We start from the raw sequence: 15,183 nt of genomic DNA on the forward strand, positions 1-15,183 counted from the left end.
GTAACTCCTCAAACACTAAATTCCCGCCACTGCGGCTCAGGTTTGCAAACTTCTTGGCCCCTAACTGTCGGAGAAGCGGTAAGGGCTCGCGCAAGGCCTCGCTGCACCTGCGGAGGAGGGAGAGCGTCTCTGCGCGTCTTGGAACGCCTCACCGCGCTTCCCGCGCCCCGCCGGCCAGCCCGCCAGCCGCTGCGACCCACCCCCGCATCTTCCAGTCCCCCACCTTCATGCAAACGTGCGGGGACCAGGGGAGACTGGCATCCCAACGCCTGGGAAAGCCACCGCGCCAGGGACAAGTCCGGCCCCTGGCTCCCAGGCGAGGCCCGAACGCGCGCACACACTGCAACCGGGGCGGTGGCGCTCCCAAAGCGGGAGGGGCGGAAGAGGGCGGAAGCGCGGAACGCTAGCGAGCACTCCCTTGAGCCGCGGACCCAGGGGTCTCCGCCTGGTGGCTAGGGCGAGGGTGTCCACGCTGCATGTGACGCCTGGGCCGCGGCCGGAGCCCACTAGCTGAGCGCACTGCTGAACAAGACAGCCGCCGCGGCCACAGAACCTGGCGGGCGGCGCAGAGCCCCAGGGAGCTCGTTTTCCTGGGCGGGCACGTGACGGGGTTGGCAGCGCTCAGGCCCGGGCTGGGAGGCGGGGGAAGCGGCGAGCAAGAGGCCGGGGGCGGGCGGGCGACTAGCGCGCTGTGTACTTAGGTCGTGTGCTGGGGCTTTTCTCTCCCAGGAGCCGGCGGTGGGAGGGGGAGGGGCCACCGCTCCGCCTTCTCCTTTTCGCAATGTTGACGCAATCTATAAATAGTGGAACAAAAGGACCAACTTCCTCGGAGCTTTGCTGAAACTGCACAAAAAATCGAGCTGGGGGGTTCCCTGGTCCCTGGCGATGGGGCGGGGAGCGCGGCGCCAGGGGAGGGGGCGGGCGCGGCGGCGCGGGCCCTGCCGAGGGGGGACACCTGGCTGAGGGCACAGCTGCTGCCGCGCCGCTCCGCGCGAACCCAGGGCTCCCGTCCCTGCGCGGGCTCGAGAGCTCGCCCAGACCAGGGGTCTTCCTCCGCCGTTGACAGGTCAGTCCGTACCGCCCCTTTCTACACTGGGGTTTCCCCCCCCACCCCCAAGCCTCTACTTTTAGAAGGGAATTGAAGGAAAAAATAGAAGGAGGCGCAGCAGTGACAGCCACCAAATCTGCAAACCCAGGAGTCCACGGCGGGGTGGCCGAGAGGGTTCAAGGAGGCGGTCCGTGCCTGACTCCCTGTAGTACGGCCAGTGCCCGCACCGCGGCCGGAGGAAAGCAGGCAGGGCTAGCGTGCGCCGCCCAGGCGGCAGGGAGAGCGGGGGCGGGAGTACCGCGGAGGCGCGGGCCGCCGGCCCGGGGTCGAGGGCGGGCCCCAACTGCCGCTCCCGCCTGGGGGCCGACCCCTGGCGGAGACAAGCCCGGGACCGGAGGACACTGAGCGCGCCTCGCCCCCTCGGAACTTGGACTTGGCGTCTCCGCCTCGTCTTACAGCTGCTGCTGTAACGAGGCTGAGCAGAGACGCGCTTTCGCCGCACGCCGCCGCGCAACCTGGCTCCGGTGCCCACGCACCCAGCGCGCTGGGAATTGGGGAGCTAGAAGAAGACAGGGGGCACGCTGCTCCAAGAGCCCGAAATCCGAGCGCGAGCGCCCGCCGCGCCGCCGTGGCGGTTACACCGGGCGCGGGGGAGGGGGCGGAGCTGGCGCTGTTGACAGCGGTACTGGAGCAGGGAGGGCGAAAGTTGGGGGAGAGGTGGGAGTCAGGGGTGGGGGAGGGAGCGCGCGCGCGCGCGGGACTCGGTGGGGAGGGAGGGCTGGCGTCACGTGACAGGCAGACGCCCCCGCTACAGGCTGACAGTAGCAATGACGTCACCGTCCCCTGACTGCAGGGGGTGGCACTTCCGTTCCCTCCCCCATCTCTGCTCCCAACACCCCAATACCCGCGACGCTGCCATTTCGAAGTGTGGAAGTGGACTGAGGGTAGAGAGGGATTTTCCTAAGAGCCCTAGACCTTGATTGCCTCCCCAAGCTCCCCGGGATCCCGGGCTTGGGACCAGAACCGGAGCCACGGCTACAAGCTCCTGACGCGCCCCATTGTGTGAGCGGGCGGCGCAGGGCGGAGGCTGGTGCCGGCCCCCCGCGGCTCCTAGCTCGGGAGGGGTCGGGGCCGGCCGCGAGCAGTCAAGGCCAAGTCTGGCCGCGTCCCAAGAGCGCCGTACGCGCGCCGAAGGTCCGACACTCTCGACTCTTGGCTGGGAATCGGCGGCCTTGCCCGCGTTTCCGGGGCGCCTGGTGGTCGGGCATCCGCTCAGCAGAGCGGACCTACGGTTTAGCGCCGTGGGTATGTGATAGGAGTCTGTCACTGCTCCAGGGGACGCGATTCCAGCAGTCGTTATAAGCTATTCGGGGAAACTCGGGGTTTTAGTGACTCAGCGCGGTGAGCGCTATTTATAAGTTGATGCGTTACTAGCAAGGAAATATACTTCGCTCAGATCCGTCGGTCCAAGGAAGGCAAAGAGGTGCGTTAGAAGCAACAATTAAAAGAACTTTTTTGAAAGAAAAAAAATTTGATTTAGAAATTGCTGTAAGACATTGGCAGGTTTCACGAGCAGACTAGTCAACACGGTTTATCTCAAAAGGTCTGAACCTCTTCCAGGGTAGATGGTGGGTAGGTAGTGTTGCATGAACCAGGAACAGTAATTCAGATGAGTGACCCAGCAGGCTTCCAAGTAGACTGCAGAATATCAGAACTACCTTCTTTATTAATTACATGATTTGTTAAATACATAACACCATGCGTTGGCTAGGTATACAATAAAACTAGATGATGTTGAAAATCCCTATATAATATTCTGTTAACAGGAAGGTGTGTGGGGGATTTATTATCAAAAATCTTCTGGCAACTATAAATTATGTTTACCGCCCAATTTCTCCCTCCCAACAAAGCGCTACAAAAATGTATATTACAGCCTGAGGTTCTTCTACAGTGTATAAGTGCTGCACAATTATCAATCATTGCTAGTTTTACAGGCTTTATTTTATGGTTTTATTTTCTTTTCTCTCATCCCTACCCAGTTTGGAAATCCAAGAGGTAGATACTAAGAGAAAGAACAATTGCTGAGCTGGCTTCAGGGAAGCAAGAGTTCACACCTCACCTTGCCTGCACAATTTTTTTGTAGTAGCGTGACCTGAAGTGTTTCTTAAAAGAAAGAAGGTGGTTTCTTGGATGGCAAAAATTAGGCCAGCTAAGAAGAAAGGAAAGGTTTTTCAAGCTGAGAAGCAAACCATCATGTATAAAGGCTTGCACTGCAGAACTAATGTGACATTAAGTATGAGTGTGACCTAAGAAGAGTGAAGAGATGGATGAGAAGAAAGCTGGTAGGATGGTAGGAAGCTGGTAGGATGAGGATGGCCAGGTCATGCAGGGCTTTGTACCCTATGATGGGAGTTTAGAATTGAGCCTGAGATCTATAAGTTTTTAACCTTTCAGGGTACACATGTCCTTTTGAAAATCTATGGAAAGCAATGTGGTCTCCAGAAAAAAAAAAAAATTACACCTACAGCTAGACCCATACTATAATTTTACATACAATATCAAAGGGTCTACTCTGCTTTGTGAGTGAATGACTATTGGGCCTCAGGATTAAAACCTATAGGAAAGGGAGAACCATGAAAAGATATTTTTAGTGGAAAAGCACAGTCAAGTGTGAAGATTGCAGGTCTTTGAAAAGATTACACTGGTTGGAGCCTGGAAATGGAATGTAAAACAGCTTGTGATCTAAATAAGAATTGACTAGGACCACTGTTGTATACCTATGGGGAGTAGGGATAGAAAGAAGAGGTGTTCAAGGAAAATAAAAGGGAATGGGAAACTGACTGGCTGTGTGGGGCAAGAGCAAGACCACGTTTCTGGTCTGGGGTGTGGACTGGGCAGAGCTGGGCCTCAGGTCCAGAAGGAGGAACTCTTGTTTTGTCCCTGTGGAATCTGAGCTATCAGTGAACTATCCCAGGAGGGTTGGAAGGAAGGTCTGGCTCTTTGGAGTCACTAAAATGTAGGTAGTAACTAAAGCCACATGAGTGGATAAGTGGACCAGAAAGTGTTATGTGAAAAGGGTTCTAAGAAGGGGGGAACCCTAGGTACCCACTCACATTTAGGGAAAGGGAAGGAGCCAGAGGAACCTTTGAAGGACAGTGATGTGTGACTAAAGACAGAGTGGTGTCCCTAGTTTATAACTTGAATAACTCCTGCTTCCTTGATAAGGAATGAAAACATGTTGCTGGCTTGGTCCCTTTATAAGATTGAAAAGGCTGTGTACCCTTTCAGTGAAAAAGCACCTTTCAAAAGATTCTAATTCAGAAGGGAGATGTCAGAAAATCTTGCTTTTTCTCTCTTTTGAAACTAGGGATACCTAGGGGAGAAGAAAAGAAGTGGAAGGAATCAAGCTTGCTCTTTCTTTTCCGTGTTCAGTCACTAAGCCTTCAAGGAAAAGAAGTCTGGACAGACTAGGTCCCCATGATAGTGTTTTTTTGTTCCTAATGGTACTTCAAAATCATACTTTATTGCCAACACTTAGTACTGACCAATGCTAAGATTTCAGTCTGGCTAAGGAAACAAGGAAAAGGGAAAGTGTTTTTCTTTTGCTTCCTCCATCTCCTGCCTACTTGTTACAGCTAACCTGGGCTAGATACTTAGTGGAAGGAAGGACTCAAACCACCCCAGAACTTAGTGGTTTCAAACAACAGCAACATTGCTTTACTCATGAATGTGCAGTTTGGGTAGGGTTCTGTAGGGACACCTTGTTTCTAATCTATTTAGTGTCAGCTGGGGCAGCTCAGAGGCTAGAGGCTTGCATCATCTGAATGCTTCTTCACTTGCATGTTTAGCAATAGAACTTACAGAAGACCGGGACCTTGGCTGGGACTGTCAGCCAGTACACCTACGCTTTGCTTGGCCTCTCCTTGTGGTCTGGGCTTCCTTACAACAGGGTTGCTGGGTTCCAGGGTCCCACGACTGAGAGCCAGATGAAGCTGTATCGCCTTTTTATGACCTGATTTGGAAGTCATTCAGCATAATTTCCATCAGATTCTATTCACTAGAGGCAACTCATTAATGCCATACATATTCTAGAAAGGGGTATTAGACTACCTTTTAATGGGAGGAGTGTTAAAGAATTTGCAGTGTGTTTAAAATCACCACACATATTAACTTCAGATAAATTTATAAAATATCGTATATTTAAAATATTTAAACATAAGAAACCAAATAAGCATCTTTTTTGATATTAGAATAATATATAAAAACCCAAATATTTCATTGTTACAGCAAAGCTAATCCTGAGCCAACCTGAGTAGGAGTTTGTCTCATAAAATTCTTTCTTCTCCCTTATGCCCATTCCTTCCTTCCTCTCCAGGTCAGGCCTCCTGAACACAGAGGCTTCTCTCTCCCAAGTTAGGTAGGACCCCCACAGTAGCTATACCTCCAGGGCAATGCTCAGGTCCTAAAAGTTTTTGCTGTTCCCTCCTTGAATTGTTCCTGACTTTGGACCTCACTAGGTCATTAGCAAGGCCATTACTTATATGACTTTAATTCTCAGTGTTAAAAAGCAAAATGCTATGGAGATTATTCCAATAAGTAATTTTATAATGCAGTCATGTTACATAATTAGAACTGACATTTCTTAAAATGGACTATTATGTTTTTAGATGTTAGGATCTTGACTTGGACTTGTTTATTCATAAAAAATAATTCCAAAAGTGTGGTTGAGATTTTAGGCATTTGAAAGGATTTGCAAATTTCCTTAAAGATGATATAACACTTATTACAATACAAAATTTAAATGACTGTTTTCCCACTTTTACAATGCACATTACATTATTTTTCTTTAAAATCAATACACATAGTTATTTAGTGGATAAAGAGGCTCAAGAGTTCTCTAAGGAACTGAAAATACTACCCTTCCTTGAGTAATCAAGATTAAATAATCTTTTCTTACAAACTAGTATCTTTTTAAATTCTCCTAGAGCTGAGATATTATATATATCTTTGATGTTCTTTTAGACTTCCTTTATGACTTAGAGATAGAAGTGCTTAGGCCATTTTAACAATTCATTCTCTCCCAAAGACTGTCTAATACCTCTATATAGTTTACTGATTTTACGTAATTATTTATAGTTAGATTGAGTCAAAATCACACTGTGAATTCATACTGTAGAATACAGTACGTCTAGATAGTGAGCAAATGTACATTTATGAACATTTTATTCTTTACGTGTATTAACGGTTTTTGAAGTGGAATGCTGTTTAAAAACAAAATCAAGTATATCTTTGCAAAGATTCTCATTAGCATTAATAAATACACTTAACACAGTATTCACATTAAACTAATGGACTTTATTATCGGGCTGAAACTGTTCCTGATTCTCTGACTTCACAGCTACCATGGAGGCAGCCCAAAGGAGCTTAAGTAAACACTTAAATTACGTAATGCAGCTCTGAAGGAGGAACAACCCCATGCAAACTGTGCCGTATAGTTTTACAGACGTTATTTTTCCGTATGCCAGAATGCTTATTACCCTATCTCTAGAATGACTTCATGGTAATGATAACATAAAGGAAAATTGGAAGTGAGCCAGTCTGTTTCTAAGTATCTTGATGAATGAAGGCAGGGTTGAGGAAATTATTTAAAAGTAGTTATCTAGTGAATTTTTTTCTTAACCTTATAAACTAAGCATTTAGAATAATTTTAAAAAGTACTATAGTGAAAATGGCACAATAACTAATAAAGTCAATAGGATTTCAATAAAGAACCAAGTTCAATAAATAAAATATGATATTGCTTGTTGATAGCAACTATGCCCTGCCTACTACAGGAAGAACTAAATACAATCTTACTTTTTATTAGGTAAAATAATTTGGGTTCTTCTTTACGTTTTTTCACTTTTCCATTTGTTCAAAATATAATTTATTTTAAAAGAAATATTGTCAAAGCCAATAAAAAATACATTTCTTCAACATCTGGGCAAGGCTCTATGTTAAACATCATGGAGATGACAAAGAATTATAAGTCCTTGAGGCAATAAAATTATTAATATGGTTATATGAGCAGAAATTCAACTTTTACCAAGTTGAATTAGAGTCTCCCCATCAGATTGACAAAGATTAAAAATACTAATATGCTAATAACTAGTGTTGCTAAGAGTAATGAAATTTACAATCTCTAGTAATACTGTATTACCTTTCAGGGGTCTAAAAAATGCCCAAATCTTTGATACAGTAGTTCTACTTCCAGGAACCAATCCTAAGAAAATAATCAAATACAAAGTTAAAGATTTATTTATATTCACTACAGCATTCTACAGGGGAATCAATCTAAATATCCAACAGTAAAGGAGTGTTTAAATAAACTGTAGTACATTAATCTAATGGAATGTTATGTAACCACTAAAAATTTAATGCCACAGAAAAATATTTAATGTACAGTTAAAATTTTTAGGTTATAGAATTATTTCTCATTTATTTAAAAATACATTTATTTATATGCATAGAAAAAGAGTGGGGGAAAATATACCAAAGTGTGTTATGGGATTATTGTAATTTTTACTTTTTTCATATTTTCTAAAATAAGTACATATTATTTTAACAGTCAGGAAAAAAACATGAAAATTAAAAGCTTTCCTCCCAAATATGTAAATCACTTGCCATATATTTACATTCCTACAACACAAAGATACTGAATAAAGTAACAACATATTAGTTACTTTTTATAAGTACTTTTTCATTTTGTAAACTTATAACAACATCTGCCAGTAAGTAATTTCTGCTTTCTAAACTTAGAGTATAGGCAAGTACAGAGTATTATGTGAAGGGTATAATTTGAGGGGTATACTTCAATGGCAAAGTTGATTTGGAGAAAATTTGGTAGAGTCGAAATCCAACTGTAAAGCTACTGTAATGACTGGATCTATAAGTTTTATAATAGCATTTTAAATTATTTTTATTTTTAATTATGGTAAAAACAACATAATTTACCATCTTAATCATTTTAAAATGAACAGTTCAGTATTGTTAAATATATTCACACTGTTGTGTAAAATAGTATTTTAAGGATAATATCTTTATTGGTTTCATAAAAGCAATGGACGTTCATTTTTCGATATTCGAACAATATAAAAATTACAGGAAAGTTTTAAATCTCCACAGATCCAAGATTTCCTCATCAATATTAAATGAATTTCATGGTAGGCATATTTCTATGCATTTATACAAATAAGATAATCTTATTTAAAATGAGAACATGTATACTACTTTTAAATAAACAGTATTAACTTTTTGAATTTGGTAGAAGTAGGATCAGCTGGAGGAATTGCTGAACTTTTAGTAAAATGTTTCTTAGCCACAAGCAATCTTATTTCCTAAAATATCCAAACTTTAAAAACTTATAAGAGTTTGAAGACTTTATCTGTATGTTTCAAATATAGAAATGTGACTAGATTCTGATATGAAAAAAAATGTATTTTTATTGGATATGTCATTTTCTTTAAAAAATCAAGGTATTAATGTTTATTTCTGTTTTGTAACCCTAATTCCTTTGGTCTTTTGGTCTTTTGGTCTTTATCTGTATTTTAAAATCTATAATATGACTTGACTATACAAATCCTAGTTATTAATTTTGATTAATCACTTAGTTACCTGCCCTTCTCTAAGTAGTTTTTCTTTTTCTTTTCTTTTTTTTTTCCTACATGGACTCATGGATGCCATTTGACTTTTTCATTAATTCTTGAATGACACTTAGATATACTACTTGGGGGTCATGCTGGCTTTGCCTTAAAACTGGGCAGATATTTTTCCTTTGTTTTCTGCCTTTGAATATTGCTTAGAGGAAGTCTAAAGCCAGCATGATTTCCTCCCTCTTTAAGTTATTTAGTTTTCTGTCCTGAGATCTGAAAAGTTTTTCCTTCTTATGATTAATAGCTTAACCATGATATGCCTCAATATTGAATATTATGTGTTCATTTTTCTTTGGATATTTTATACCACAAATTCAGTTCTTTCATTAGTTTGTGGAAATTCTCTTCTATTACATTGTAAAGTGCTTTTTCTTATCCATTTGTCACAACATGTACTCAGGCAGATGAATCAAGAATTGTCTTTGTCTCAGTTACATATTATCTTCTTTGCAATTACTTTGGTATTCTGCATTCACTGCAATTTATTTATCAAATTCATTTGTCAACTGAATTTACTGAGTGCCAGCACCAGTAGTAAATAAGATCACATCCCTGCGTTTTAAAAGCTATGAAGCTTTTAGTTGAGGATAGGGGAGGAAGAAATAAACAAATTTATAATGTCAAGTAGTAGTAATAGGAAACCCAAGTAAGGAATTGGCAGGGTGGGGAAAGGAACCGCACATTTTAGATAGAGCAGTGAGAGCGGGCCTCTCTGTAATGACACTTAAGAAGAGACCTGAATGAAGTGAGGCAGTGAACGAAAAGACCTAGGCAATCCAGATGTAGAGAAAAGCAAGAACAAAGAAAGGTGGTATGTCCAAGACAGAATGATAAGAGCCAAACAAGTGACTGGAAGGTGGCAAGAGATGAGACTAAAGAATTGGATAGGGTAGGTCACAAAAGGGGTTGTAGGCCCTAGGAAGGGTTTTGAATTTTGTTTCACATGTGATGAGAAGCAGGGAAATGGTATATGCTTTAGAGGAGTCAGTCACTCTGGCTGCTACTAAGTATTTCAACAGCAATAAATTGAATATAGTAGTTCCCCTTGTCTGCAGGGGATATGTTCCAAGAACCCCAGTGGATGCCTGAAATCACAGATGGTACTGAACCCTATGTATACTGTTTTTTCCTATACATACATACCTATGATAAAGTTTAATTTATAAATTAGGCACAGTAAGTGATTAACAATAATGAAAAAGAAGTTATAACAATATCCTGTAATAAAAGTTATGTGAATGTGGTTTCTTTCAAAATACTGTATTGTACTCACCTTTCTTGTGAGGATGTGAGATGATACAATGCCTATGTGATGAGATGAAGTGAGGTGAATGTTATGTAGGCATTGTGACATAGCATTAGGCTATTATTATAAGGGTTACTTGAACACGAGCACTTTTGATACCCCAACAGTCGATCTGATCAACAAGATGGCTGCTAGCGTACAGGCAGGGAGCATATACAGAGTGGATATGCTGAACAAAGGGACGATTCATGCTGCGGGCAAGACAGAGCAGGATGGCGTGAGATTTCATCATCCTACTCAACATCATGCAATTTAAAATATATGAGTAGTTTAGTTCTGGAATTTTTCATTTAATATTTTCAGACCACAGTTGACTGTGGTAACTCAAAGCATTGAAAGCAAACGGGCTAAGAAGGGGCTAGTGCATAAAGAATTAGTCAGATAGATGTTATCGAACTGAATGAGGAAAAGGGAGTACTCAGATAATAGAATAACTTAGGGAAAGATCTACTACCCTTAGTACTGGATAAACACAGGGAAGACTTGAAGTTATTAGAACCCAGAAGCTATGAGGAAAGATTCAGCAGAGCTGGAACCCTGACCTCAGAGGAGGGGGTGCTGCCCATTTGCTGCTGGTATATCTGAGAGGGTATGTTGGAACTAGTTATAGGAAAGTGAAAATAGATGAAATTTAGAGCTAACCGTAGCTTCAGGATGAAGGTCCATAACTGGGGCAGTGCTGACAAGCGCAGAAAACCAACGAGGAGCAAGTTCCTGTTCTCTCTTCTTGACTCTTAGTCTTTCTCTAATACTCCTATTGCCATCCTGTAGCAGGGGTTGACCTGGCAAAGTAGAAATGAGGTTGCCCAGTCCTCGTTCCACATCACAAAGCAGAGTATAGGTTTATTGCTCAAGATAACAGCTTAATAACTGATACAAAGAGGAATTAAGGATGATTTCTAGGTTTTTGCCTTGAGCAACTGGATGAAAATAATGTAACTTAGTGACATGGAGGAGACTTGGATAGAAGTAAATTGAAGTGAAGAAGAAAATTAAGAGATTTGTTTTGAATGTGTTAACTCTGAGATTCTTACTAGAGATCTAAGAAGAGCCCCGGGGCAGAAGGTTGGATATGAGTTTGGTGCTCAATAGAGATATCAAGGATAGACTACAAATGTTAGGAGCCCTGAGAACCTAGACAGGATTTAGAACCAGAAAAAATGGATGAGATGACCGAGAGAAAAATGAATGTTGATGGTGAATTAAAAAAAGAGTGACGGAATAAGCCTGGGGGTCCTAAACATTTGGGGAGAGTAAAACGATGTGGCAAGAAGGTTACTGTAATCTCAAGAGCAGTTAAAGTGGAGCTATGGAGACAATAATTCTAAGTGGGATGTATTGAATAGATAATGTAAAGTGAGGAAGCGGAAACTGCAAGTATAGACAGTCTTTGCAAAGTTCTGTTATAAAGCGGAGCAGAAAAATGGGCTCCTACTCACCATGCAAGTAGAGGGGGATATCTAGGGTGATGGTATTTTGAGGATGGGAAATATTACAGTATGTTTACTGATTTGTATAATCCAGTAGAGAGGGAGAAATTGAGGGAATAATCACAGGAACGTAGTCCTTGACTATACAAGATGATAGGATCTGAGGCATAAGTAGAGGGACTTGCCTTAGATAAGAACAGGGACAAGCTGGTCCTTCATAAAGGAAGGGAGGGTATATGAGTAGAGATGAAAGCAGGTTTGTGGATACAGTGTGGGAAACATTAGTTTCTCTTGTGACAACTTCTATGTATTGATGAAACAAGAGTTTGAAGTGAGGTGAAGAGAGATGTGGAAGATTTGAAATGAGGTACAGGGAGATATGGGAGATTTATGAGAGATGAGGCATGATCATCTTGGAGAATGGAAAATGAGTTGACTAGGGCAATGTGCTGGGGTTGTCAGTGTTTCCTTTTGGTGAGAATTCAATTTCCAGCTATGTCTATTCCATTTCTTGCTGTCCCAAATTATTTATTTTGAAATAATAGTATTATTTTGGCCTTCTTTTGCTTAGCTTGTGGACATTTGCTTTTTATGGCTATTTCCAGTAATGTTATTAAAGAAGTTTTGACTGTTCTTTGTTTTACCCATTTTGTAAAGTGTTTGGGGAGGAAGATTTCATGGTCTGCCTCGACTCCTCATCTTTATCTGAAAGTCTAGAATGATGTTTTTAAATAAACTGCGCTTCACATTTTTTCAGTTTACCCTATATATAGGAATATAAAGGCAAGAAGTCAAAGTAACATTATATATTATTATAATAATGATCATTTACTGTGTTAGGCATTTTACATACATGATCTCTAAAACTTATAACTACCCTACAAGGTAAGTCTTGTTGACAGTTATTTCCACAAGAAACCTTTTTTACTGGTGATGCCAGATTACAGAATATTACCTGAAGCTCACAGCTGGCCAAAATAAACAAGGTAAGAACAAATTTTTTTCTTTTGTGTTTGTAAAAACTTAGCACTTAAGAGACTGTTCTTTTTGAAGTACAAAATAGTAGTTTGCAAAAATCCACTACACAAATTAATGGCAATTTTGTGGACAGCTTTTTGACACCATTACATTCTTATTGGGACAGTTACTAACTGACAGATTCAAGGAACTTGGTAAATTAATTGAGGCATTGCTTCTCTAACCATCTCCATCAGCCACCAACAATGTACACTATGTCAAAATAATTAGTAAATTATACTAAATCATTATAACTTTATAAGTTACAGGATATGGATCAGTGTTTGTTTTGAAAACTCCATTATTTGGATTTATATAATATCAAACTTTTCTTTTGGTCAACAATATACTCATGTGATGATACTGAAAACATATCATTGGGACATAAACACCTATCTATAACAAGTAATGGATTTCTTTTACTGATTATAAAAGTAGTATATGTAAGTAAAGAAAATTTTGAAAATGTTAAAATATTTTTAAAATGAGAACAAGAAAAAATAACCAATAATTCCTTTATTTAGAGGCAGATGACTATTGCAGTTCACATATTTCCATGCAGTTTTTGAAGCTTATGAAGTTTAAACTGCTTTTGTATACTGCCTTTTTTCATAACAATTTATCAGAAATGCTTCCTCAACTTATTTAAAATTCTTCAAAACATTTTCAATGACTGCATAATGTTCCTTGTATGGAGTACTTTTTCCTTAAGTGGTCATTTAAGTTATTTTCTTTACTTGTTGCTATAAACTTTTTTATGCACAAATCTTTTCTAACATTTCAGATTATTTCCTAAATTAAGACAAACTCCTAGAAATGGTGTATAAGGCCAACATTTTAAACTCCATTTGGTAAAATTTTGCTATAAAAACATAAATATCTCTTTTAATTCCCTACATACTTTTATATTTAAATTAAATTAACAAAGATTTATGTGCTCTACCTTGTTTTTGTTTGGTTTGGTTTGGTCTTTATATCTTGCCTTTACGAGAAAATCTGCTCTTTAAAATATTTACCTCTTTTTGTCAGGTTTGAAACTTACACTTAAAGTAAATATAAGTTCAAATGTACACTTATTATCAGCCTAATGCTTCCATTTTTCAAGGTATCACCATCTTTTTTTTCCTATTTCCAAACATGCTCACACAACGATATTGCCTCCTGACTCATTATCAGTTTAATCTCACATATATGCCACTGATTCATGGTATAAGTGTATACATTCATCTGTAAATGAAAATATAAAATAAAATTACAGGCTAAGATCATTCCCAAACTTAGCAAGTCTGGAACGAGAGTTTTTAAGGGTGTCTAAATTAATATTATAAAACCATTCAATTGTGTGCTAGAGTGAAATGCAGAACGTAGAGCAGATTCACCCAATTCTAAAATGAATTTATTGGTGATTAAATTACAAACTTGGGAAAACCTCCAGAAGAAATCTAGTCAAAATAAATAAAGGATTGCTGAATTTTAGTAGCTATTGTTTATTCACTTACCTATTGAATTTATTGAAATACTTATTGAACATCTTTTATGGGTCAGACACTTGCTAGGCACTGGAGTCAACAATAACAACAACAAAACACAGGTTTCCCCACCTGGAAGATACGTTCTAGTAGAAGAGACAAAAGAAAATAAATAAAATAGTTATAAGTTGTAATCTAGTCATTTACATTACTCAATATTATTTGAGATAAAGAAATGATTTGGGCTCTCCCCCATAATTTTTAAAGTTGTACCGAGTAAGAAGAAAGTTAAAGATATAGAATTATTAGGAAATATAGATGAGCTCTACGAATACTTTATGACTCATCATCCCTTTGTGCCCTATACCCACCTCCTCTTAAAAAAAAGGATAAACTAGGATAAAGTTCATACTCTTTGGCCCAACCTTCCGTACTCCCTTCTCCCTGGTTTCAGTTACCAGGGGCCAACCATGATCCAAAAAGCATTACATGGAAGATTCCAGAAATAAATAATTCATAAATTTTAAATTGCATGCCATTCTGAGTAGCATGGGTAAATCTTGTGCTATCCAGCTCCATGCCACCTGGGATGTGAATCATCCCTTTGTCCAGTGTATCCACATGTATATATGCTATAGGCCCATTAGTCACTTAGTAGCCATCTCCATTGTCAGATCAACTGTCATGGTAAGCAGAGCTTGTCTTCAAGTAACCCTTATTTTACTTATTAATGGCCCCCAAGCTCAAGAGTAGTGATACTGGCAATTTAGATGTGCCTTTGAGAAGCCATAAGGCGCTTCCTTAAAGTAAAAAGGCATGTATGTATAAGAAAAACATAGTATATATAGGGTTCAGTACAATCCAAGGTTTCAGGCGTCCACTCGGGGGCTTAAAACATACCCCCATGGATAAGGGGGAACTGTAATCTGGTCTGACCCAACCTCAAGTGTAGCATGTTGTAGTAGAAGGTACAATGTGCCAAATTTGGGGACTAAGGAAACCAGGTTTCAGCAAATGGCAATGCTGGGATTGAGACCTTAGATGAGACATTTAATTTTCTGGAGTGTCGGCTCCCTTTGCAAAATTATGAATTTTGAATCCCTTCAACCTTTAAAATTTACTGTCTATGCATCTCTCTTTAAAACATTTTTTCCATTATGCTCCTCTTCATTCTGGGAGTGGGGAGGAAATGGTATGAAGAAGAGTACAGAGGTTGGAAAGA

The 15,183-nt window shown here is 40.5% G+C and overlaps 1 protein-coding gene across 1 annotated transcript in view; it reads left to right on the forward strand.

The window, feature by feature from the left end:
- The first annotated feature begins 708 nt into the window (after positions 1 to 708).
- LOC107510012 (WAS/WASL-interacting protein family member 1-like) overlaps positions 709 to 15,183 on the forward strand; it is a 106,868-nt gene continuing 92,393 nt past the window's right edge. Inside the window, exon 1 of the mRNA XM_036228546.1 lies at positions 709 to 1,066. The gene's annotated coding sequence lies outside the window, so the exon portion shown is untranslated. The remainder of the gene's footprint in view (positions 1,067 to 15,183) is intronic.

The sequence above is a fragment of the Rousettus aegyptiacus genome, unplaced genomic scaffold (assembly GCF_014176215.1).
Source record: "Rousettus aegyptiacus isolate mRouAeg1 unplaced genomic scaffold, mRouAeg1.p scaffold_m13_p_11, whole genome shotgun sequence".
Lineage (NCBI taxonomy): Eukaryota > Metazoa > Chordata > Mammalia > Chiroptera > Pteropodidae > Rousettus > Rousettus aegyptiacus.